The sequence below is a fragment of the Durio zibethinus genome, chromosome 21, assembly GCF_047325235.1.
Source record: "Durio zibethinus cultivar Kanyao isolate XHJ-2024 chromosome 21, ASM4732523v1, whole genome shotgun sequence".
NCBI lineage: Eukaryota > Viridiplantae > Streptophyta > Magnoliopsida > Malvales > Malvaceae > Durio > Durio zibethinus.
In genome coordinates, this window is record NC_143182.1 from 3,489,494 (window position 1) to 3,513,265 (window position 23,772).

A 23,772-nucleotide genomic window follows, 5' to 3' on the forward strand; every position below is an offset into this window, starting at 1 on the left:
TTTGCCCTAACACATTTTTCATTGAATTTTCATGCACTATTAGGTACAAAATCAAAAGTTTTTTCGGGATTGGCGGCACCAATACAGGTGGATTTGACAAGTATTCTTTGATCTTATCAAAAGTTTCTTGGCATTCGTCATTTCCTTCTCCTGGATCATATTTTTTAATAAGTTTAAAAATGGGATCGCACTTATAGGTGAGTTGAGAGATAAAATGAGTAATATAGTTCAATCTCCTTATGAAGCATTGTATTTTTTTTGGGGTACGATGAAGAGATAAGTTCTAGATGGTTTGTATCTTATCTAGATCCATTTCGATTCTTCTTTCACTGACCACAAAGCCTAATAATTTTCTTGATTTAGCACCAAATGTACATTTAGCAAGATTCAACTTCAGCTGAAATCTTTTTAACCTGTCAAATAACTTTTTGAGATTGATTATATGATCCTCTTTTTAACGAGATTTTATAATTATATCATTAACATATTTTTCATTTTTATGCATCATATCATGAAAGAGAGTCATCATTACTCTTTGATAAGTGGCATCAGTATTTTTCAACCCAAAAGGTATGACTTTATAACAAAATATTTTCCACATGATCATAAATGTGATTTTTTCCATATCATCTCGAGCCATTTTGTTCTAATTATAGCCTAAAAAGCCATCCATAAAGGAAAATGTAGAATGTCTAGCAGTATTATCCACTAAAGTACTGATATGGGATAGAAGAAAGTTATCCTTGAGACTCACCCTATTTCGGTATCGATAATCGATACATATTCTTATTTTTTCATCTTTTTTAGAAATTGACACTATGTTGGCTACCCATTCAGGATATTTTATCATTTTTATAAATTCAGCATCAAATTGCTTTTTCACTTTTTTTTTAAATTTTTAATAGTATCTCTGGCTTCATGCACATTAGCTTTTACTGTACTGGCTTACATTTTAGTTTTAAAGGTAACTTGTGTTCTACAATATCGATGCTGAGTCTTAGCATATCTTGATAAGATCATACGAACACATCCACATATTCTCAGAGTAGCTCTTCTAGCTTTTACCTTTCAGTTGGTAAAATTGATGTACCAACTTTAATTTCTCTTCTATTTTCATAATCTCCCAAACTCACTAGTTCGATAATTTTTTGGTGAGGCTCTATTGGCTTATCTTCATATTTTATTAATTTTAAAAAATCAAGAGGTAGTGTGTAATTATCTGAATCTTCCTCATTATCAAGTTCATCAACATAAATTAAGTTTTCAAAATCAAATATGATATTATTACCATGATTATCTTCGTGTTCATTATTGAAGACCTTACAAAGGGTAAAATGAAAAAAATATTGGCACACAAAAATAAAATGGCAAAAAAATGATAGAAAGAGAAAATGAAAAGCAAAATCAAGATGAAAATAATAAAAAAAAATACGAATGCATCTTCTAAGTCTTTTATTAAAATGACAAACATAAGACACCACAAAAGATCATCTAATGCTCATAAAAAGTAATTAGAGAATTAAAGTTCTACAATACATTATTTTTCAGAAGTTTTAAAGACAACAGGCAACTCTATGATTCTCCAGTTATTTAGCTCAAACTTTGAAGGATAAAAGTGCATAAACAGCTCTTCATCTCGCCTCTTTTTTTTTTCATCATCTACCATTTAAATGGCTAGCTCAAAAAACTCTTCCATGAATCTTGCATTTAGGGCTCCAGGTAAATCTGGGTAAATATATCCTTTTGAAAGAATCATAAAAGTAAGGGATAACAATGGGCTTTGACTCTGGCTTATATCCTTCGAGATTAGCCATTCTCTAATCTTTTTTCTTATTTACCATATGCATTTTGTCTCCTCTTGTTGGCTTATATCTTAAGTCGAATTTATTTTTCTTATCATATATTACTGGTGGCTCTATGATTCCTTACAGGTTCTTTTTTAGTCCAGTTTCAGGTTGTCATCTTATCTCGGTGAGCTACTGAACGATCATTTTAGTAGTCGTAGATAGGTGTGATGAATATAATTTAATTTCTTTAGCCACATATGTTACGTTAGCATTCTCAAAAGATCTATATAAGCACTCTAAGGCTTCATCTGTCGCTTTTACATAAGGAGTATTTACCGATTGAGTGACCAATAAATCTTTTTCTCTTACCACACATGTCATTTTTCATCAATAACGAATTTAACTTTTTTATGCAATGAGAATGAAATAGTTCCCATTATATGAATCAATGGCCTACACAACAAATAACTGTACGAGAGAGATATATCTATAACTTAAAATTTCACGTTGAAAGTGCACGGGTCAATTTGTAATGGCATTTTTATGTCTCTCAGTACCTCTCTTCGGGTCTCATCAAAGGCTCAAACTATCATATTACTAGGTTTTATGTATGATTCATCCACAGATAGTTTTACTAGAGTAGTCATAGGCATAACATTGATGGATGAGCCATTATCGATCAAAACTTTAGTCATTATATTACTCTTACACTTTACAGTAATATGAAGAACCCTGGTACTTTTTTAACTTTCAGAAAGAATTTCTTTATCATTGAAAAAGATATAGTTTGAAATTGTTAGATTGTTCATAAGCTATTTCATGTATTCAATAGTAACATTGTGAGACTCATATGCTTGATTCAGCACTTTCAATAGAGTATTACGGTGTGACTTTGAGCTTAGTAATAATAATAATAGTAAAATTCTTGTTGGCATCTTGTTCAATTTTTTTACCACACTATACTCGCTATATTTTATCAGCTTTAAAAATTCACAAACTTCACTTTCAGAGATTGATTTTTGATATTTTTTATTTAAGATTACAATAGGATTATTCTGATTTTTTCTTCTTTTCTCACATTTGTTTTCTTTTTCTTGGCTTTCTCTAAAACTTCTAGAGTATAACTTTTCCACTTCGAGTCATACCTCTTACGCCCATTATGTTCATAGTATTTGGGTTGACTACGATATCACAATCGTACTTTCATAGTATTGCTTTGTTATTTTGGTATAAAAAAGGGCTAGAAACTTTAATTGTCACTATTGGTCGGGAGATGGATTTTTTTTGCCTCAGTGTTGACTTCTCATTATAATAAATTATTACTGGTCTACGTATAAACTTATTCTTTGAATCAATAGTAGACACTTCAGCTTTCATCAATTCTTTTTTTTCTTTATAAAACTCTATCCGACATATATTCATCAACTTCTGCACCTCTTGACGAAATTGGTGACAATTCTCGATAGAATGCCCCAAAGTACCTCTGTGATAATTATAGCTCTCAGTTAAGTTAATCGTTTCAAAGTAATTTTGGGATTCTATTGACTTCAACATGTCAGCTTTGACTAAAGTTTCAAACACGTTAGTCATAGGAGTTTTGACCTCTTATATCCCTATTTTCATATAGCTTGCTTGCCTGTCAATTGAAGCATTTATCGATGGCCTAATATGGTTTGGTAGAGGGTTGCCATTAACATTTGGAGTCCCTTGTTGGTTGGTCTCAAAGTTTAACACCCTTTCATTATTTAACCCCTGCACTTTACACTTTAAAGTAGTGTAATTCTCAGTGTAATGAACTGGGTTCCCATAGTGATAATCACAATGCACATTGGGGTTATACCATTTGAAAAATGAAGGTTTCAAGGGTTCAACAATAATAAAAGTGAATAAATATTTCTTAATAAGTTGAAGGTATAAATCCGTGTATGTTATAGAAATAGGGTCAAAAGTGAGTTTTTCTTAGGTATTTTTGGAAGCTCTTGGATCACTATTTGGATTAGGTTTTCATTTTGGTTTGGTAGGTGCAGCAGAACGATTATAAGAATAGGTAGGTGTCTGAAAAGATGGCTAAAATTGAAGTGGATAAGCTAGTGGTTGTAATGGTTGGTTTGGCTTATACGGATGAATAATTAATCTAATATTATTTATGAAAGGGTAATGAGTTTGGTAGACTGGTGCAGGGTAGGGCATGAAACCTCTAAACTATTGCCCTACATAGTTCATCACTTGAGCTTCATTCTTTTTCTTTTTGAGAACTTTATTTTTTTTTAGTCCGCTCTTCTCTCTTGCACTAAGCTTGCTACTTTTTATGGTATTTTTGATAATCTTACCTGATATCACCATATCTGTAAAGTTCTTAGTTACATTACCTATCAATCTCTTATAGTATGGTACTTTTAGGTTGTTCACAAATAAGACAATTGTTTCTTTCTCAGTGAAAGGAAGTTGTACTTATACGGCCATATCTTTTCATCTTTGTGTATACTCTTTGAAGCTTTTAGTTACTTTTTTTTTCATACTTTGTAAAGGTAAATAATCTGGAACTAGATATCTGACATACTGATATTGTGTAAGAAATGCCCTTGTAAGCTTTTACCAAGAATGAATACGAGTGCTGTCTAGTTAAACATATCATTTGGCTGTAGATCCCATAAAGTTATCCTAAAATACATACATTAATAACTTATCGTCATAAGCATGTGCTACCATCTTACGATAATACATGGTGATATAAGTCATTGGGCATTTCGTGCATCATATTTTTCAAATTCAAAAACTTTAAATTTAGGTGAAATGATCACATATGAGAGCAAACAAAGCTCGATTGTATCTATGGAGCCATAAAAATTAATTTTCTCTACAGCCCTAAACCTTTTTTTAATAACTTCATTTTTTCATAGGTACTAGTATCTTTTACTTTTTTGAGTGTCTTCATTCTTAGTTTTTTTCTCTCTTTGGGATCATCTAAGTTATGAACCAAGATTGGCTCAGGTGGTTTTTTCATCATAACAGGATTAAAAAAACTTTGAAACTATCCTAGAGTAAGTATCGAAGTCATTTCTGGATAAGAATTGGAATATCCACCAAGAGTAAAAATTTACACTCTAGTTTTTTAAGAAGGTTGGGTCGGTCATGACTCAAATCTTGAAGGGTAAACAAGATCTACCATATTTGATGATTGTTTTTAAGAGCTGAGATTTCTTTCCACTATTTTTTTCTTGTCAAGTTTTTTAAGCATATCCATTATTATACTAAGCTATCTCTTAGTTCTTCTTGAGCTTTTTCGATTCTCTCAAATCGACTGAGTTATTCTTATTTCATAATTCTTGTATGAGTCTTGGTATTGTATAAATAACGAATGAGTTAAGTAAAAATTTTTAGTGGATAAGCTATTCTTGAACCTTTACTACTATAAATTTTTTAAAAATTAGAATGCCATGTCAAAATATTTTATTTTTTGAAATTTTTTGAAAGAAAACAAAAATGGTGCAAATGATGCATGAATGCAAATGAGAAATATTTACTCTTGGATAAATTTCAACACTAGAAATATTTATTGATTCCATACAACTTTGATTACATGAGATTTATCATCCTAAAATTATATTCATAGAAGCATTTGACTTGCTCATAATAGTCTTTCACCTAGTCTAGAAAGTTCACTAGGCGCTATCCATATTCGCCTATAGGATTGACTTTTTATCTTAATACCTCTACCTTTTCAACCATTTTCCATGCTTTCTTCATTGCCTTACAAAATTGATTAATCAGATACTTTATATATTGTTACCTTCCTAAGTTTTTTGCCTTTCATCTCATGCGAGCATCTCTTTCTAAATCACATGTGAAGATTCAATCTTTTTTCCTTCTCTGCCACTCATATATTATTGTTGAAATATGGTTCTTGTGGTCTTACAGTTACAGCTTTAACCCTAGGATCACTTGGTGAAGTGATTCTTTTTTATTCAGTACTTTTATGTGTTTTTTTCTCTTTTTTGTGACTGTAGCCTTCAACCTTTCCTTTTCTTTTTGACATTTCATCAATCTTGCTGAAGCCGTACTATATAACCCCTTTCAATTCTGGCATTCTTGAAAAATTCTGGTAGCTTCCTCTTACTTTTCTTGAGCTTTACCTTTTCATTAGTTCATTTCTTTTCGAAGCTTATCCATTTCGCGTTACTGACTAAGGTAAGACTTAGTGACCTTTTCAGTCTTGAATTGGACTCGTAACCTCTTGTTTTCCTAGTGTAGATCTTTCAAGTCATTATTGGCCACATCTTGTTCTTTTATGGTTTTTTTCAATTTGCTCCCTTGTATCTCTGCTTTATATTTTAATTGTCCTACCTTTTCGTGAAGTCTTAAATTTTTTTTCTTATTTTTTCTTTTTCAGCTTTTAATTCTTTCTTCACAAGCTCAACTTTTAATAATTGTACTTCTTTTGAAAGATTAACAGATCAATGTGAACTATCATCAGGAGGAAGTATTATATCTCTAAACTGCTTTATTTTCAAATTTGATAATCAGGGGTGACTTTATCGATGAGAGGCCACAATCTCATTCTTCATATTTTTTTTCATGCTTGGATCAACTGCTCTGAGGTTTTTGGTGGATTCGGTTCCCCATAAATGAATTCTACTTGGGTCAGGCCATGAGTGGCAAAAATAAACTGCTTTGCACCAAATTGCCTAAACACCATTAACGGAGCATAACTTACAACACCCCATAGCCCTAATAACGGCATCCACGGCTCATTTCCATAACGATACAACAAAGGTACTCAAGGCATCCAATGTGCCATCTATTCGATTTCATCCCCACTAAGCCTTCGTAGAAAAAGAACCCACTCTTTTTTAGTCTTCAATATTGGTCATTGGTTTTTGTAAAACTCTTCGATTGGTGTCTTATTTCAAAGAAACGATTTTAAAAACATATTTTTTTCACACTTGAAATGACTTTTAACCTATACATATAATAGAGGTGTACACCATATGAACTGTTTTTTTCCATTTCGTCGATAAAAATTCAACGACCTGATGATTTCAGCTAAAACTGCTAGTACAAGATTAATTACTTGGGTTTCAATTTGCTAAAAAAAATTTACCACAATTATCTCAATATAACCCAAAGTCTTCAAAAAGATTATAATGTCATACAATGATAGAACAAACACAGCCACACCTTGATCATCAATTAAATGCTCTTGAATAAAATCTTAAAAAAAGTCCCAACGAATGTCGAGATGTTCACCTTTAGGTTTTGCAAAAGAATCAATAGTTTCTACTTTAACTCTCATAAGCTTAGTCAACTTTTTACGATAACCTAATTTTGACTTTCGGGTAAACACTTTATTTGGACACTATAGTTTTATCTCAAGCAAAATCGAATACTCTTCAATAGTTGACACCAAATCCTCTTAATTACAAGTAAAACATCTATAGGATGGATCCCAAAACTATATAGCTACCCTGACTAGCTATTCATCAATCACTACTGAAATGAGAGATGCAATCTACCAATACTTCTTGCAAAAGCTTTATTTTTTTTCTTCATTTAACTGACCTTAGATAATGGTTAAATTTTTTAAATCATTCTGTGTAAGATTCAAATGCACATTCTCAGGCAACTTAGACACAAAATCGATAGGCAAGCAATCTCAATTCTTTTATTAGGCTTCTTTCGATCAAACATGTACTTAATTATACAACTCACATGAGATATTAACTGAGGATGAGCAAATTTATAGCTCTATGGGATATATGAAGACTTATTGAGAGAAATATATCCTAAAGTAAATATCTCGATGGAGAAATGTAATATATGATTAATGCAAAAAAGAAAAAAAATGAAACAAAATTGAGTTAGTGTGAGGATATGGTTTGAGAAAAAATGTTTTTTTAAAATTTTGAGATTTTTTGTTTTGTTTTGTTTTGTTTTGTATTACACAACTTTTATTCTTAGGTATTTCCTGCAAGAAGGTGGACGAGGCTCTACCTAAGGTTGGTTTCCTAGGCTTATTACATGCTGGGTTTAAATTGACACGTGTCTAAAGGTTTCCAAATTATTCCTCACTATCATCCACGTTGGACTAGTAAGACACCTCGATCCTCACCCATTACAGACTGCGAACGAAAATGGTTCAATTTGAGTGAAAGTATTTCACTTACCATTACGAAGGTTATTACCTCACGAGAGCATAGGTACTCTACTTTCTCCTATAAGGAACGAAGCTTGTGTATAAAGCTCATGTATGAAATGCATCGTGTTATTGTATCCGTAAATATATCTTAATTTATTGAGAGTAATATATATATATAAATAAAGCATAAAAGGCATAGTAAAAGAAACGTGTCTGAATTTTTTCCTTTTTGTTTTTGATTTTTTTTTACTTTTTTTTGTTAAAAATGAAAAATAAAAATCTAAGAAATCGATTATGACTATTTAAATCAAAATTTAAGGATAAGACATAGTTAATTTTAGCCTGACTCTTGAAAACAAAAGGCATCCCTAGTGAAGTTGCCAAGCTATCGTAACAGTTTTGTGTCCGCCCGATGAATTTGAAAAAAAAAAAATATGGAGTCGCCATTAATATTTTTTTGCTTAATGCAATTGGCCACCTATTAAAATTTATCATTTCAATAAGATTTTAAAATTAATTAAAATTTATTAAAAAGATAATTTTATGATTTATGAAGCAGTATGAGTTCGAGAGTCGATTACACGTGAGAAATGATTAGTACCTTTACAGCGCCCGTTTAAAATAGTACAAATTAACTATATGTTATCCATTGATTTTGATAAAAATAGTATTATTTTCGTTGTTTGAAAAATAATTTTTTTAGATTTTTTTATTTATTGGAAGTTGGATTTTTTTTATTTTATTGTTTCATATCTATTATTCAAATTTTATTTGAGAAAAATAAATCAGAACCATTTTGTTGAAATAGTTCTTAAAATATTTCAATACGTTAGTAACATTAGAAGAACTCTTTATCACCTAAAGATTTTTTAGGCATCGTTTCTCAAAATACCTTAGAATTTCATCATTGGGGGCTCGAATTTACTTTTTGTAAAAATTTTATTAAGCATGCAATGCAAAATGCTGATATGCTAATGCAACTATTTTATATTTTTATTTGAAAATTTTATTAATTTTATTTGATTTCTTTTTTTATTTGAATTTTTGAAGAAAAAAAAAGAATTTTTATTATATTGAAGTTTTTTTATAAATATTTCAATACACTGATAATATTTAAAAAAATATTTTCACCTAGGAATTTCGTAAAGTATCACTACTCGGAATACTTTTAGGGTCCCATCATTAGATAAAATTTCTTTTATTCTCATTTTTTATCACTTTATTTTAGTTTTTTTATAAATTATTCAATTTTGTTTTTTATTAAAAGAAATTTTTTATTATATTGAAAACTTTTATAAATCTTCTCACCTAGAGATTTCATAGGTATCACTATACAGAGTACCTTTGAATCTCATCGTCGGATAAAAATTTTCTTTTCTTATATTTTTTATTAATTTTGTAAAGTTTATTTTTATTTCTCTTTTTTTTTAAAAAAATTATTTTAAAAAAATTAACAAAATTATAAAAATGTTATCTACATAAAAATTTATTCTAACAAATTTAAATTTTTTAACATGCATAACTACTAATAATAAAATTTAAAATAATAAAAATAATATAAAAAAGTAAAAAAAAATTTACTTGAACCGGATCAGTCAACGGTCCGATCAACGTTGGTCCGGACTGTTCAACGGTTGGGCATCGGTCTAGTTCGATCTGGGTTGATTCAGTTGAATCGATCAGGAATCAAAGAAAAGATAGGTCTTCTGGTTGGGTGTGCGAACTCCAGATCAAATCTCAGGTTGACGCGCGGATCTTCTAGGTTAAAACGGTGTTGTTTCTCTCTCTTTTTCTCAGACACTTTTTTTCTCTCTCTAAGCCTAGAATCTGACGACTGCTTCGTTGTGTCGGCTGTCATGTTGATCATCGATCGTTAGTCATCGACCGTTGGAAAGGTGGTTGACTGTTGAAAAAGTCATCGGCTATTGAAAAATCCCAAAAACTCCTAAAAAATTTCCCTTTGCCCTTTGAGCAAAAATCTGAGCTTGGTTTCACCTAAAAGTATCTCAAACGGCTTAGATCAACTTTCAAACTTTCGACCAAACCTTATCTTTTTTTATTTTGACTTTCATTTTTTTTACTGACTTTTCTTTTTTTTTTTGTTTGTAGGGGCTTTAGGCATTGGGCTCTCCGTTCCAGGAGACTGTGTTTCTAGATTTTTTTACTTTTTTTAAAATTTTTTTGGAAGGTATCATTTTTTTTTATAGAAAGCTTTTTTTTTTTATTTTGAAAATTTTTTGGCAGTTTTTTCAATCATTCCTTTTTTTTGGTGTCAAAATCAAGCTCTATTTACAAAATTTTATGGGATTCAAATCTCAGATTTTTAAGTCAAAATCTACTATGCCAAGTTAGGCAGGATGTTAGGCAGCTGTCGATGGTAACGGTGGTTGAAATTTTAGACTTTCGGTGATGATGATTTAATACACGCATACTTTTTTTAAATTGAACCAAATAAAAAATAAAAAAAAGAAAAAAACAAATAAATAATAATAATAATAATAATAAAATACAAATTGTGTTTACAAGGGGATAGCTCCTTTCAATGAACATGGTGGCGATTTCTATCGAAATCATGAAAAGATTAAAATTAAAGAGAGAGGTGGGGGCGAAAAGGGAATGATGTATGGATATAATATCTTAGCAATGCAAAATGATTGTGAAGGATAGCCTCAAGAAAACGAAGTGACGTTGAGCTGATGAATTGCAATTAAAATGATGCATTTCCATTGCAATTTATTACACACCCTCCGAGAAGAGAGTGAAAGAGCGGATAGCGGGAAGGTACTTGTCTTCTATCCTTAGTACAGGATTGATTATTCATGAACAAGTGGGGGGGGGGGGGGGGGGGGGAGGGGTCAATTTTTGTTTGCTTATTCCTTCTTTGCCTCCCATGCATATAATTGAAGCAAAACTATATATATAATAATAAATACAAATTCTAGTAATTTTCAATAATAAGTGGTAAAGTATTAAGACTCATGTTTAATTGCGATTAGCAAAATAAATAATATTATACAGTACTTTATACAAAATCTCTGTAATTTTCATTGGATTTGAAGATATTATTAATTCAATTAATATGATATTTATTAGAATTTGTGTTGTGTGTTTTGATTACATACATTTATTAGATGATTATATATAGATGGTACGATAAGCTTTTAAAATTCAATCAATAATCGACCTCTTAATTAAATTAATTAGAAAAATAGATTGAAAGGAATAGTTTTGTCCTAAGTTGATAAATAAGGACTTTCCATATTAATTTAGTGAAAGCAGAGGAGGAAAATGAAGGTAACATCATATGAGGATCTCTCCTCTATTATATACAAACAATTGCTTCAATGCAAAGTTGTCACGGCAAGCATCAAATGATCAATTTGCAAATGCCATTTGGATATAATGTTTATGAAGCATCAAACGCATAATCTATTTTGTGATTCATAACTTTTCATTACACACATTTGTTAAATGATGAGATGGGGGTCATGAGAACAATCATATATATATTTGAAAGGCAAAAGCAATTATATATGTTGTCCTCATTAAGCTGATCATAAATTTTGGATTGGATTTTACTTATAAAAATGGAAATTGGAAGGTAATTATTCATATTTTCATGAGAAATGCCTCATCTTGGACGCAGAACTGTCTGGTTGTTGAATCAAATCAACAAGGTAACGCCAAATGTTATTGTACCTCGTGTCCGAAAGGCAACCAGAACTGCAAATATTTTGCTGTTTTATTGTCGACAATAATGTGATTGCTTTGATTGATGGATATATCATCATTCGAATATGGAACCTTGTTTATAAAAAATTAATTCGAAAAAAACTCTTTATTATACGAGTATATATATATAAACCAAGAATATTTCCGGAAATGTGTGTATCTTTCTTAAAATGTTGACATGGTTGTGACATTAATTATTTAATTGTCTGCCTTTTGGGAAGAGGAAAAACCCCCCCTTTAAATTAGATCACAAACCCCATTAATTTCCTTTATCTTATAATAGAACGAACATGGAAGAAAACAGAAAGTTTATAATAGGACCCGTCAAGCTTTGATCATTTACCCAAAAAAGAGGACGTTAACATTTTGGTGTAAAAGTTTTCAGTTTGTCAGTTGAGAAAATGGAAAATCAATTTAGGACGTTTCAAAGTAGCATCCCCATATATTAATGTTTATATTTCATGTGCTGTACATATAAATATTATATGTTATGAATCATAAATGAAGTCTTATAAAAATTAATTTTAAAAATTTCAAATCCTAAAAAGAAAATACACTTAATCTTAAAAATATATTTAAAATTAATTTTTAATGAGGTATCATTATATAATTTATTGACAATATATTATGAACTAATATTACATCAAATATAAATTTTAATATATTATATGATATGCATAGATATGAACCAAAATTATTACTCTAGTGGTCCTTTTCTTCAAATTAGATGCAAGGAATTAATACAATGTCTGAAATCTAACTTGATCTAGTTTAAATAATGCAAAATAAATAATTTTAAAATCATGAGTGCCCGATTGATAATGCTAATCTTTATTTGGAATATTTTCTTAAATTCCATGAAAAGGATTGCAATATTTCCTGTTGTATCCACGGTTCCCACATTTGAGAAATTTGTGGTAGTTGGTTTTATCTTGAATACTGATCAGAGGAAGAAACAACCAGAGCTTCAGAAAGAGCTGCTGCTCCCATAGGCCAACTTGATCAAAGGATGTGATGTGTGGGTAATGGACAACATCAACGTTCATCCATATGTCACAATCAAAATATGCATGCAATGTTTATGTCTTTGTACAATAAATTAAATCATGTGCAGCTGGGAGAGAATGAATGAAGAGTATGATTTATCGTTTCTAATAGCCAAGTTAAACTTACTAGTTTAACTCATTATTCCCATGATATTTTCGAAGATTAAAAAAATGAAAAAAAAAAAAAAAGAAAGAGGCAAATCCAAGTAAAACTTTACTACTTTCTACTCCCATCTTTTTTTCATGTTTTCTCTTAATTTAATTAACTTTAATATATTCATGGAATGGTGTACATGAAATGGATTTTAGTGGCGCAAAATTTTCAATGCATGGCTCACGAGGTTGACGAATTTAATGACTGTGGGCAGACATATCCTGTTAAAAAAATGAATCTGCATGCGATTCGACTTCTCCGCAAGTGTTATTAATTTTCTTCCCCTTTCATGCAGTAATTTGAATGTGATTGATTTTAGTACCAGGTGCGACAACTAGTCAAATTTTCTGATTCGATGTTTCATATTAAGTCTAAAGCAAGTTATCATTAATTAATACACGAATTACTCTCGCACCCACCAAGTTTTTCTTTGGTGCCTGATCGAATCTGACTTTTTAATATTCAAACAAATTTGTTTTCTTGCGGAATTTTCTTGATTCGTACAAATTAGGCTTAGCTAGCTATATATAGGTTTAAGCTACATATTAGGTTCATCTGATTCTGATCTCCTTTCTATCTCACTCTATCCACGAGCATTAATACTGAGTAACGCCGAGCAGCCTTTTATCATTCAATGTGAATCTAACTCTTTTATTAGGAATTAAGATTAAGTTTGATTTTTGCAAATTTAATTTTTAGAGGTACGTATAATATTTTTTTAATACATGAAGTGACATTAATGCATGCTAAACTATCCTATGGCACATGGATCATTGAAATCGCTTGATCTCGAGTATTATTGATGGATGCATATGCAATTTTTTTTTTCTAATTATATATGTTAGTGGTAATTTAAACGTTTTGATGTGATGCATGTAACATCATCATTATCATACATTGCTTGTATAAAATGCAACTTGGAACCACTATTATGGCGGGGCCTTTTTGTCCTTGATAAATAGAACAAATTATAGGGTATTAGGGTTTACAATATTTCTTGTATAGTAATTATTCTTCCTTAAGGTAAAAGATATGTCAACAAAAAGGGTTAATATTTGTTGAACAATTCAAAATATATGAATATATTCTATATTATTGCGAATATGTATTTATTACAATATTATTAGTTGCAGCACCAATACCAATTTATGTTTTGTTATAAATTATCTTTTTGCAGCATATAGTGATGCATATATATTGTTTATGATTACAAATGTATGTATTACAATTGTTGTAAATATTTTTGCAATTTACCGTATTTTGCAATATTACATACAATTTTTATTGTGAAATGTTATATATCATGTACTAGTAGTCTAGTATAAGAAGTTGTTTAACTTGAATTATACAATGATGAGAACCCTAAAACCTTCCATTTTTTTTTAAACTAGAAAAGCATTGTGTCAAAGCGGATTCTCTTTTATTTTTTTTTTAAACTCCGTACATTACATTTAAATTCTTATTAAAATTAACTGCATATGTCCTTTGACAAGAAACGCATATGCCCCCTCTTTCAAAAAGGGTATTGTCACTCTAATATAATCAAATGACAAACACACGGAAACTTGATGTGCATGATTCACCAACATATGAAAACTTGGAGGCCAGTAAAGTAGCGAGTTTAGAATTTCAACAATCGTTATAGTAATAAGTAGATATAAACGGGGTGTTTCTATTTGTTTCACCTAATATTCTAGAAATTGTATGGATGTCAACAATTAATTTGTGGAATGGACGCAAGCAATGAGCTGAGAAGAAAGCTATTGCGGTGTTAGGAGAAATTTTCATGGTTAGTCGATCCGTAGATATTGTGATTGGCCGTTTCCAGTTAGGCGGAAAAGGGATGGGCATGTGAGTTGTCTGAAAAAAAATAATGTCTAGGAGAATCTGAGGCTACTCATTTTTAATGCGAAGTTGTCGAATTGGAGGGATCCGTGTTTCTATTGCCAATTTGTGTCCCATAAAATCAAGCGTAGGGCTTTAGCCGTCACTCTCCATATATATAAGACAAAACACATTTTAACGTGTTTTTATTTTTTTTTTGGAGAACCTTTAAGTAAGGGAGGAGTATTAATTCAAGAAAAGGATTCAAACTCAAGTTTTAAAACAGTTAATACATCAATTTAACATTGAATCAAATGTTCAAATGTAAATTTTAATCTTTAATTTTTAGGCGACCGCATGTGATTTGAAGGTGAAAAATGAAGTTAGGTAAAGTAAATTGCTCAGCTAACCATAATACACGGATTAGGAACTCGGCATGCACCAGCAAATGTGATCTTTAAAGCGGTTTAGCAAAACATAACTGTTGCAGTTATTTGATCTATTGAGAGTCTTTGCAAATAGCAAATGATATAAGTACGTCAAGTTGCCTGGTTACATGCATGATTCGCTTAAAAATTAATCAGTTTGACAACACAAGAAAGACATGGTACTCTACGCCGGAGAAGAGAAGGCGGTGTAGTCATAATTATTCGTGTTCACTGTCCACATTTTTATGTTCTGTCAAGTACCGTACAAGTGAAAGGCTGGAACCTGGAATAGGAATGCGGAAAATGCATGTGAGATGCAGAACTTGTGAGAAAACTCCCATGGACAATTGGACATCATTCAAATAATTTGAAAAAAAAAAAAAAAAAGAACCATCTCTGTTGTTAGAACTTGGAAAACCCATACTTCTGCAGCCGTTACAAGCTGACAAACTCTCGCCTCGTCCATTACTGGAGCTGCCAACAATTAAGCTTTTATACCAGACAAGAATCCTAATAAAACCTGGAGGTAAAAGTCCGTTATGACAAAACTTGGATCTTGGAACCTGTGTCAATAAATTATTCAATCAAAATTGTTTTAGTGGACTACCAAACCAAAGCCACGTAAAAAGCATTAGGTTGTTGAACATTAATTCTAGCATCAGAACCGAGAAAAAACCAATCATATGATTCGTAATGATGAGACGTAACGCTACGAGGATAAACAATTTATAGCATTCAATTTGTTTTACGCGGAGTGAAATTGATCAGTTCTATTTCCATACTACTACAGTACTATTACATTAATTTCTATTTTCATCACTACCCAACAAAATGGAAATTAGTGGTACTAATTTTACTTTTAAGGCATTCATATTAAGCCAGTTAACCATGTTCTATTACCACACAAATTTTACCAAACTTCATATATTAAAATATGAAAGCATATTATTTATAATTATTATATTACATTAATGATGTACAATTCAAAATTATCCTAAGTATAAATTGAAAGACAATTTTTGCCTAACTCCATATATTAAAGTAAGATAATATATTATTTATAATTATTACATTACATCAATTACGTCCAATTCAAAATTAAGTATACTCCATTAAAATTTTATATTAAATTTATATTTGAAAGTGGTAAATGATAGATTTTTTAATTGATCAATTACAAAATTGAATTAAAAAAAATTATACATGAAATAATCTGCATTTTCTGTTTACATTGAGATTCACTTTTTTCAATAAACTACAATTATCTTTTGATATAGTTTTTTCATATCTCATTGGTACATTTGTAGATTGCTAGCCATATATAGTGGCATATTGTTAGATTTGAAGGCGTGCTTACCTATTGTCGCTTAATGAAACAATATATAAAAATATATATAATTTGAAAAAAATTGATTAATGCAACTGATTGCGCACGTTCTCTTTTGGAAGGATCACACGCACGACAAACCCCACGCTTCTATGAAATTGGAAATTACATACACTCTTTATAAAAAGTTGGAGCATAAATCTTTTACAAACAAGACAGTGCAGATTTGAAATATGAAAAGGTTGCACTAAATTTCAAAAGCATAAACCTCAAATCTCCATTGTTTTTCTACTTTATCTGAAAAAAAAAGAAGCACGTTTCTAGATGTTTTATATAGGACCACAATCCACGACTTTAAGCCTGTAGGTAATAGTACGTTAAAATATTACCTTAACTTCATTTCATTTCAATTATTTTCTTCTTGTGTGGCCTTAATCAGAAAGCTGGCGAAGCGATAAAATAAAAATGATTGCACGGAAAATGTTGTGGAGATTGGAACACCATACGTACTACTAGGACCAAGTCTACAAAAGAAAGAAAGAAAGAAAGAAAGAAAAAAAAAAAAACACACGCACGCACAAAGCCAAAACTTCTACTGGTAAGTTTTTTGGTTTTATTTATTTATTAATGTACTTGTGTTTGCGGGATGTTGCAAATGTAAATTATTTTTAATTTTTTATTGAGTTAATTAGTTAAATATTGACATAAAAAATTTTAAAAAGTTTTTAATTTATCAGTTGTCTTATATACTCTTTCTGTTTTATTTTTTAAATATAAAAATCTGAATTTTAAAAAATTTATACATAATTTTGTTATAAATAATAATCAAAATTGAGTTGTTTGATAAAAAATCAACGTGAACATCTAATAATAGGATGAAGGAAGTATCTGTTAATATTCAGGCAATCCAAATTTTCTAAAGATGCGCGAAAGTACGTAATTAATCAAGAGGCAAAATTTATTAAAAATATGATACTAAAATATGACTTTTAATAAATCACATAATTCATATGCTATCTAATATAATATATAAATTAATCTAAAATAACAATTATTTTATTGAATTAATATATATTTTCAAAAGAAAAAATTACCACGTATGCATCAAACTATGAACTAATTATAAACTTTACCCAAAAATAGCCTGTGTCAATCCAAGACACCGCTAAGATTAACTTAAAATTATTATTATTATTATATATAAAAAGGTTCAGTATGGTATATGGTATCGAATATTGATTGATTGCTGTATTTATATTCTAAGAGGAAGAAAAAAAAAAGAAATTTTATTTTATTCATGTAATCAAGGGAGGAGGGCCCCACACCCATCAGTAGTCACTGGGCCTCTCGCTATCAATTCACGTGCTAGTGGTGCCAAATAATGACGAACCTAATAGGCTAATCTGAACACTTTGGTCCCATCCACACCAACTAAGCTTCTGTTCTTATAAACTCTACTCGCTCGCCCTATTTTTCTTCCATTCCCTCCGTTCCGTATCTATTTTTTCTTTGAATAAATAAACGATAATTTTCCTTTGTTCGTTGATCGTTGAAACCTTCTCTCATATTAATTGATTTTTGGCCTTTCTGTAGCTTCCTTCCTCAATCTATCAGTATATATACACGTCAAAAAGCAAATACCTCAACCTCTCCAACCATTTATTGTAAAATTTAATGTTTTTTACAATCTCTCTTGTTTAAGAACTAAAAGGAAGAAAAAAATAATTATTTCGGGCCCTCATCAGCTTTATAGATTCGTTTCTCTTGCCACTCCAGTCCACACGTTTTCTTTTCTTTCTTTCTTAATTTTTTTTCTGTTGGCCATGGAAGAGCTAATAATTTCTCCATCTTCATCTTCTTCACTGGTTTCTTTTTCCCAGGAAACTCCACCTTCAACTCTCCAGCAGAGGCTCCAATTTGTAATCCAAAGCCAGCAAGAGTGGTGGACATATGCTATATTTTGGCAGACATCAAACGATGACCACGGTCGTTTGATCTTGGCTTGGGGAGATGGTCATTTTCAAGGCACCAAAGATACGTCTCCAAAATTAAGTGTTAATAATATTTCCAACAGTCAGGGCTTACATAACGAAAGAAGAAAGGTGATGAAAGGAATCCAAGCCCTCATTGGAGACAACCATGACATAGATATGTCGATGATCGACGGCAGTGATATCACTGATGCTGAGTGGTTCTACGTGATGTCTTTGACTCGATCTTTCTCTGCTGGAGATGGGATTCCAGGCAAGGTTCTTAGTACTGGCTCTTTGGTTTGGTTAACCGGTGCTCATGAGTTGCAATTTTACAGTTGTGAAAGAGCTCGAGAAGCACAAATGCATGGCATTGAAACACTGGTTTGTATACCAACTTCTTGTGGGGTTCTTGAACTAGGATCTTCAGATATGATCAGGGAAAATTGGAGTTTAGTCCAGCAAGTGAAATCCCTATTCGGGTCCGATCCCATTGGCTTGGTACCAAAGCAATCAAGTCCAAATCCAAATATAACCCCTGGTCCAATCCAGTTCCTTGACAGAAACATCTCTTTTGCAGACATCGGCATAATAGCCGGTGTTCAAGAAGAAGATAAAAGCCCTGATAACAAGCAAGAAAACCACAGCAACCAAACGAAGAAAGATTCCACAAAACCTGAGCAATATTCTTATGCCGAGTCAGAGCATTCAGATTCTGATTGCCCGTTACTTGCCATGAATAATATAGAGAAGAGAGTGCCAAAGAAACGTGGAAGAAAACCCGGGCTCGGCAGAGAGACACCGTTGAACCACGTGGAAGCTGAGAGGCAACGCCGTGAGAAGCTGAACCACAGGTTCTACGCTCTACGAGCTGTAGTCCCGAACGTGTCGCGCATGGACAAAGCATCGCTCTTATCTGACGCTGTTTCGTACATCAATGAGCTAAAAGCGAAAATTGAAGAATTGGAATCACAGCTTCAGAGAGAGTGTAAGAAAGTGAAGGTAGAAATGGTTGATGCTATGGATAACCAAAGCACTACCACTTCTGTGGACCAGGCAGCCAGGCCTAGTAATTCATCATCCGGAACTGCTGGGTCTGGTGGCCTTGAAGTTGATATCAAGATTATGGGAAATGATGCAATGATAAGGGTTCAATCAGCGAATGTGAACTATCCAGCTGCTAGGTTGATGGGTGCCCTTCGTGATCTAGAGTTTCAGGTCCATCATGCAAGCATGTCGTGTGTTAACGAGCTCATGCTCCAGGATATTCTCGTCAGGATTCCTGATGGATCGAGAACTGAAGAAGGCCTCAAATCTGATCTTCTCAGGAGGCTAGAGCAGTAAGGTTATCTAGTAAGAGTTTGGAATATCTGTTTTTAATGCTTTATTTTCTTTGTAATATCCCTTTATTTTTTGTTCTCCAAGTTCTTTTTGGTTTATTTTGTATTTTTGCTTCATTGGATTTCCCTTTGAGCTTTATTTTCTGCTTGACATGTAATTAAGGAGATAAATTCAAGCAGCTTTTGTTTTTTAAAGTTTCTGCAGTACTTTCTTTGATCTAAATTTTCTACATATCTTTCTTGTGGCTGTTCCCCAAGTCTCTGACAAGTTTGAGCTTGAAAGGAAACCAAACCTTAACCAGTGAACCTCCTAAAAATTAAAATATATATAAACAAAAAGGGACAAGAAAGCATATTGATATATACATGCACGTTTATTAACCGCTAATTTAATATATATTGTAAAAGGGGTGTCCAAATTAAATTTCCAAACTTTTCTGGGTCCATTAAATTTCCATGCCCCAAAAAATCTAATAGTGTCCATAACATTTGTGGATGAAAAAGAAAAAGAACGAAAACGAGGGTTGGTGGGTATTTAGTATTACCCCCCCTCTCAAAAAAAAAAAAAAAAAGGTGGGAATCAGGAATCTACGACCCCACCTTCACCAACAATTTAAAGATGGACCTCCTCCTCCCCTCCCCTACCCCGTGTAAGATGTGGTATCTATCTCCGCATTTAAGTTTAGGTTCTTGATCATTTAGCCTCTTACAAATTTAAAATCGTTTGACAGATAGAGTGACAAAACATACACGAAAACGTACTAGTACTACTTCTTTGTAGCCTTGTAGCAATCTTTTCTGGCTTTCTCTGTTGTTGGGGGAGGGGGGACTGATAAGGCCGTACTACTGGGCAATCGTTGAGAAGTGGGGACCGATAAGGCGATACTACTGGGCAATAGTTGAGGACAAGTGCATAGTAGAAGATCGAGAAGGTAAAATATATGTTAAATCTAAATATAACGTTAATATCGAGATAAATATAATTAGAAAATAAATAATTTTTAAAGATATCAAACTAAGGTTAGTGTATAATAGTAAATAGAGTTTTAAAATTATTTGACATTTCAAAGTTAATTTTAGCAATTGAAAATTATTAAAATTATTTTTATATCAAATAATATTTTGATTAATAAATAATTAAAAATAATAAAAATATAATTATATTTCAAATGGTTTTTCAAAAAAATTTAAATATCTATTGATTTGTCATTTTTTTATTTACCATTTTATTATTTAATTACTACTTTGTATATTAATTTTATTTATTAAATGTTATTCATTTTATTTAATTTTAGATGAATGTAGATTTATTATTTATTTGTATTAAAGTTTAATGTTTTAAAGAGATATTTTAAAAAAAATTAATTACTTAAAAATACAATTAGATAAAAAAAATAATGATGTGATAAACATGAAATATTATTTTTTAAATTTACTAAAATTATTTTAATTTTAAAATTTTAAATATATGGATAGAATTGTATTAAAAATATTCATGAAAACAAAAATGTCCAAGTCACTTCCAAGTAAGGACCAGTGGCTCATCACACCGTTCCTTTTGCAGTAGAAAAACGACGGTCTACCACGTAACCTCAACTGGACGATCCAAATGATATATCACGATAGAATTACATGAAAAAATTGCTTAATCTTGCTGAATTACGACACCAGTTAAATTCAAATGAAAACCAAATTAGTAACCCCTTACTTAATATTTCTACAGTTTTGGCTCGAGAAAGAAATCAACTCAAAATAATGTTTCGTCCACTTAAGTAAAGTAGCTTTACGTGGTTAACAGTTTTTAATTAGTAAAAAGTAGTAGATGGTTTTTATTGACCAGTGATTTTCGAAACACATATTTTAGCTGCGGTAAGATGAAAAAGGATCATCGGTGATAAGGTGGGTGAAATTTTTTGAGGGACGAGACGACTGATCAGAGGATGCCAGCGGTGCATTCTAAGGGGAAAATAATTGGTGTCATGAGAGGGTTACATTTAAATCTGTGCGTTGTATTCTGCAAAGTTATGATGATATGTCAAAATCGTCATCAGGGGATTTCTTTCATATTTGTTGACTGATTTTAAATTTGGGTTTGTGTTTTAATTAATTATTATCCCAACAATTAAGTATATGTTTAGTGGTATTTGCGGTGGCTTTTCTGCTGAATGGTTGTCCTTGCAAAATTATTGGCTGTAATTGAAAGACGTCCAAGGTCGTGGAGTGCTATATTTACGTGCTTGCTCTATCTTTCTATATTTGCTGGTGCCCTATGCCATGGCCTATAGGCCTTACCCCTTCTTTAATCCTTTCTCTCCCAAGCAAATTTTTCTTTAATCACATAAAAAAAATGTAATTTTCCGATGAATATTTCCTACGAATTGGTTCTCTCCATATGGTAGGCGTAAGAAACTTAATAATATGGAAACTTTATTATTCAAAAAGTTGGAAACAAATCCTAATCGTAGCACTTAAAGAATCAATTCCATCACGAAGCGTGGTCATCAATCAAAATTATCCAGGGATTTTACTGTAAATGACGTCACTCTGGCTAGATTCAATGGGCGAAACTGCCCATCATCCAGCTTGAAATCCAATCAAAAACTATCAATCATTCGATTATTGGAAAAACAAAAAAGTTTCAAAAGATTAAATTGACATGGATGAAGAGATTGAAACCAACCAGCCGCCTACATGACTAGGAGGAGAGAATTCAATGTTCCAGAGTTCGAATCGTCCCATTGACGGGACTTTAAGATTGCCGCATGCTTATTTCGTGAGGAAAGCTTTTCCTAATTGCGGAAAATGGGACAAGTTTATTTTATTTTATTTCGTACGTTGTTGTTTGTTTGTTTTTTTTTTTTTTTTTACAAATAATCTTTGTTTTACTAGTCTTTAATGAGTTTAAGAATTGGGTTTCAATTCAAATTTTTAATAAAAAATCATGAAAATTAAGTGCATGAACGAGTATTAAACACGTGGTGCATTGCTTTTACAGAAGGATAAAAAATTGGCACGTGAAATAATTGGCATTTTGCGACAGGGGACCACGTGATGACTAACAATGCAAACAAAGAAACATTGAATATAGTCCTAGTAAAATACTACTAATACTATTCCAATCATGCATTGTATTGCAAAAATTTGTTTGGTCCCGATGAAAGTTATGGAGTCTTTTTTTTTTTTTAATTTAAATTTTTATTGGTTACTATTATATTAGCCAATCGCTAAAAGCCAAAGAGTTTTTAGGCTGAATAAAAACTTCTATTTCGCTAGAGCATTTAGCTCAATAATTAAATTTTTTTTCGCTTATCTTGAAAGCAGAATTTAAAACCCTACGATTTTTTAATATTTTAAATTACAATTAAAATTTTAATATTTTAATATAAAATAACCCAAAATCAAAAATATTTTTCTCAATTCAAAACTAAATACTTAATTTGACATAAAGGGGGTGGGTATGCACTTTTCATATTTATTGTTTATATGATATGAAATTATATATATATTTATATAGTACACCACGGTGCTTGGTTAGGTAATGAAAATGAAAGAGAAAAAAAAATTAAATATCTAAAGCGACAGTTACACATCTCCACTGCTGGTAATTAAGGAAACATGGACAAATTTCAATGATGTAATTCGCCAGAAAATAACCTTAATTAAACAATATGTTTCTTACAATTATAAGTTGAAATCAAACTGAAAGAATGTATGATTTAGATCAATTAATTTATATAATTATTTTTAAAATATGACATTTAATATTTAAAATTTAAAATTTATAATATTTCGTTTATTCTTAAACCGTAATTGATTTTGTAGAAAAAATCAAAATAATAAAAAGGTAGCTATTTTTGAATTGATTAAAAAAAGATAAACTTTTAATAAGTAGCAAATTGCTTTAACATCAGTTAATATTTGGTATCCCACTCCTAAGTTTTGTATTTTACCCTACTCTCTCCATGTCTTAATTATCAGTTATTGTTTGGTATCCTATATTCGAATTTAAGACACCTAGTTACATGTCT

The 23,772-nt window shown here is 31.1% G+C and overlaps 1 pseudogene across 1 annotated transcript; it reads left to right on the top strand.

The window, feature by feature from the left end:
- The first annotated feature begins 17,928 nt into the window (after nt 1–17,928).
- LOC111305984 (transcription factor bHLH14 pseudogene) lies at nt 17,929–19,939 on the top strand (annotated as a pseudogene). The gene has a single exon (XR_016331582.1). The product of XR_016331582.1 is annotated as a transcription factor bHLH14 pseudogene (transcript).
- The last annotated feature ends 3,833 nt before the right edge of the window (nt 19,940–23,772 follow it).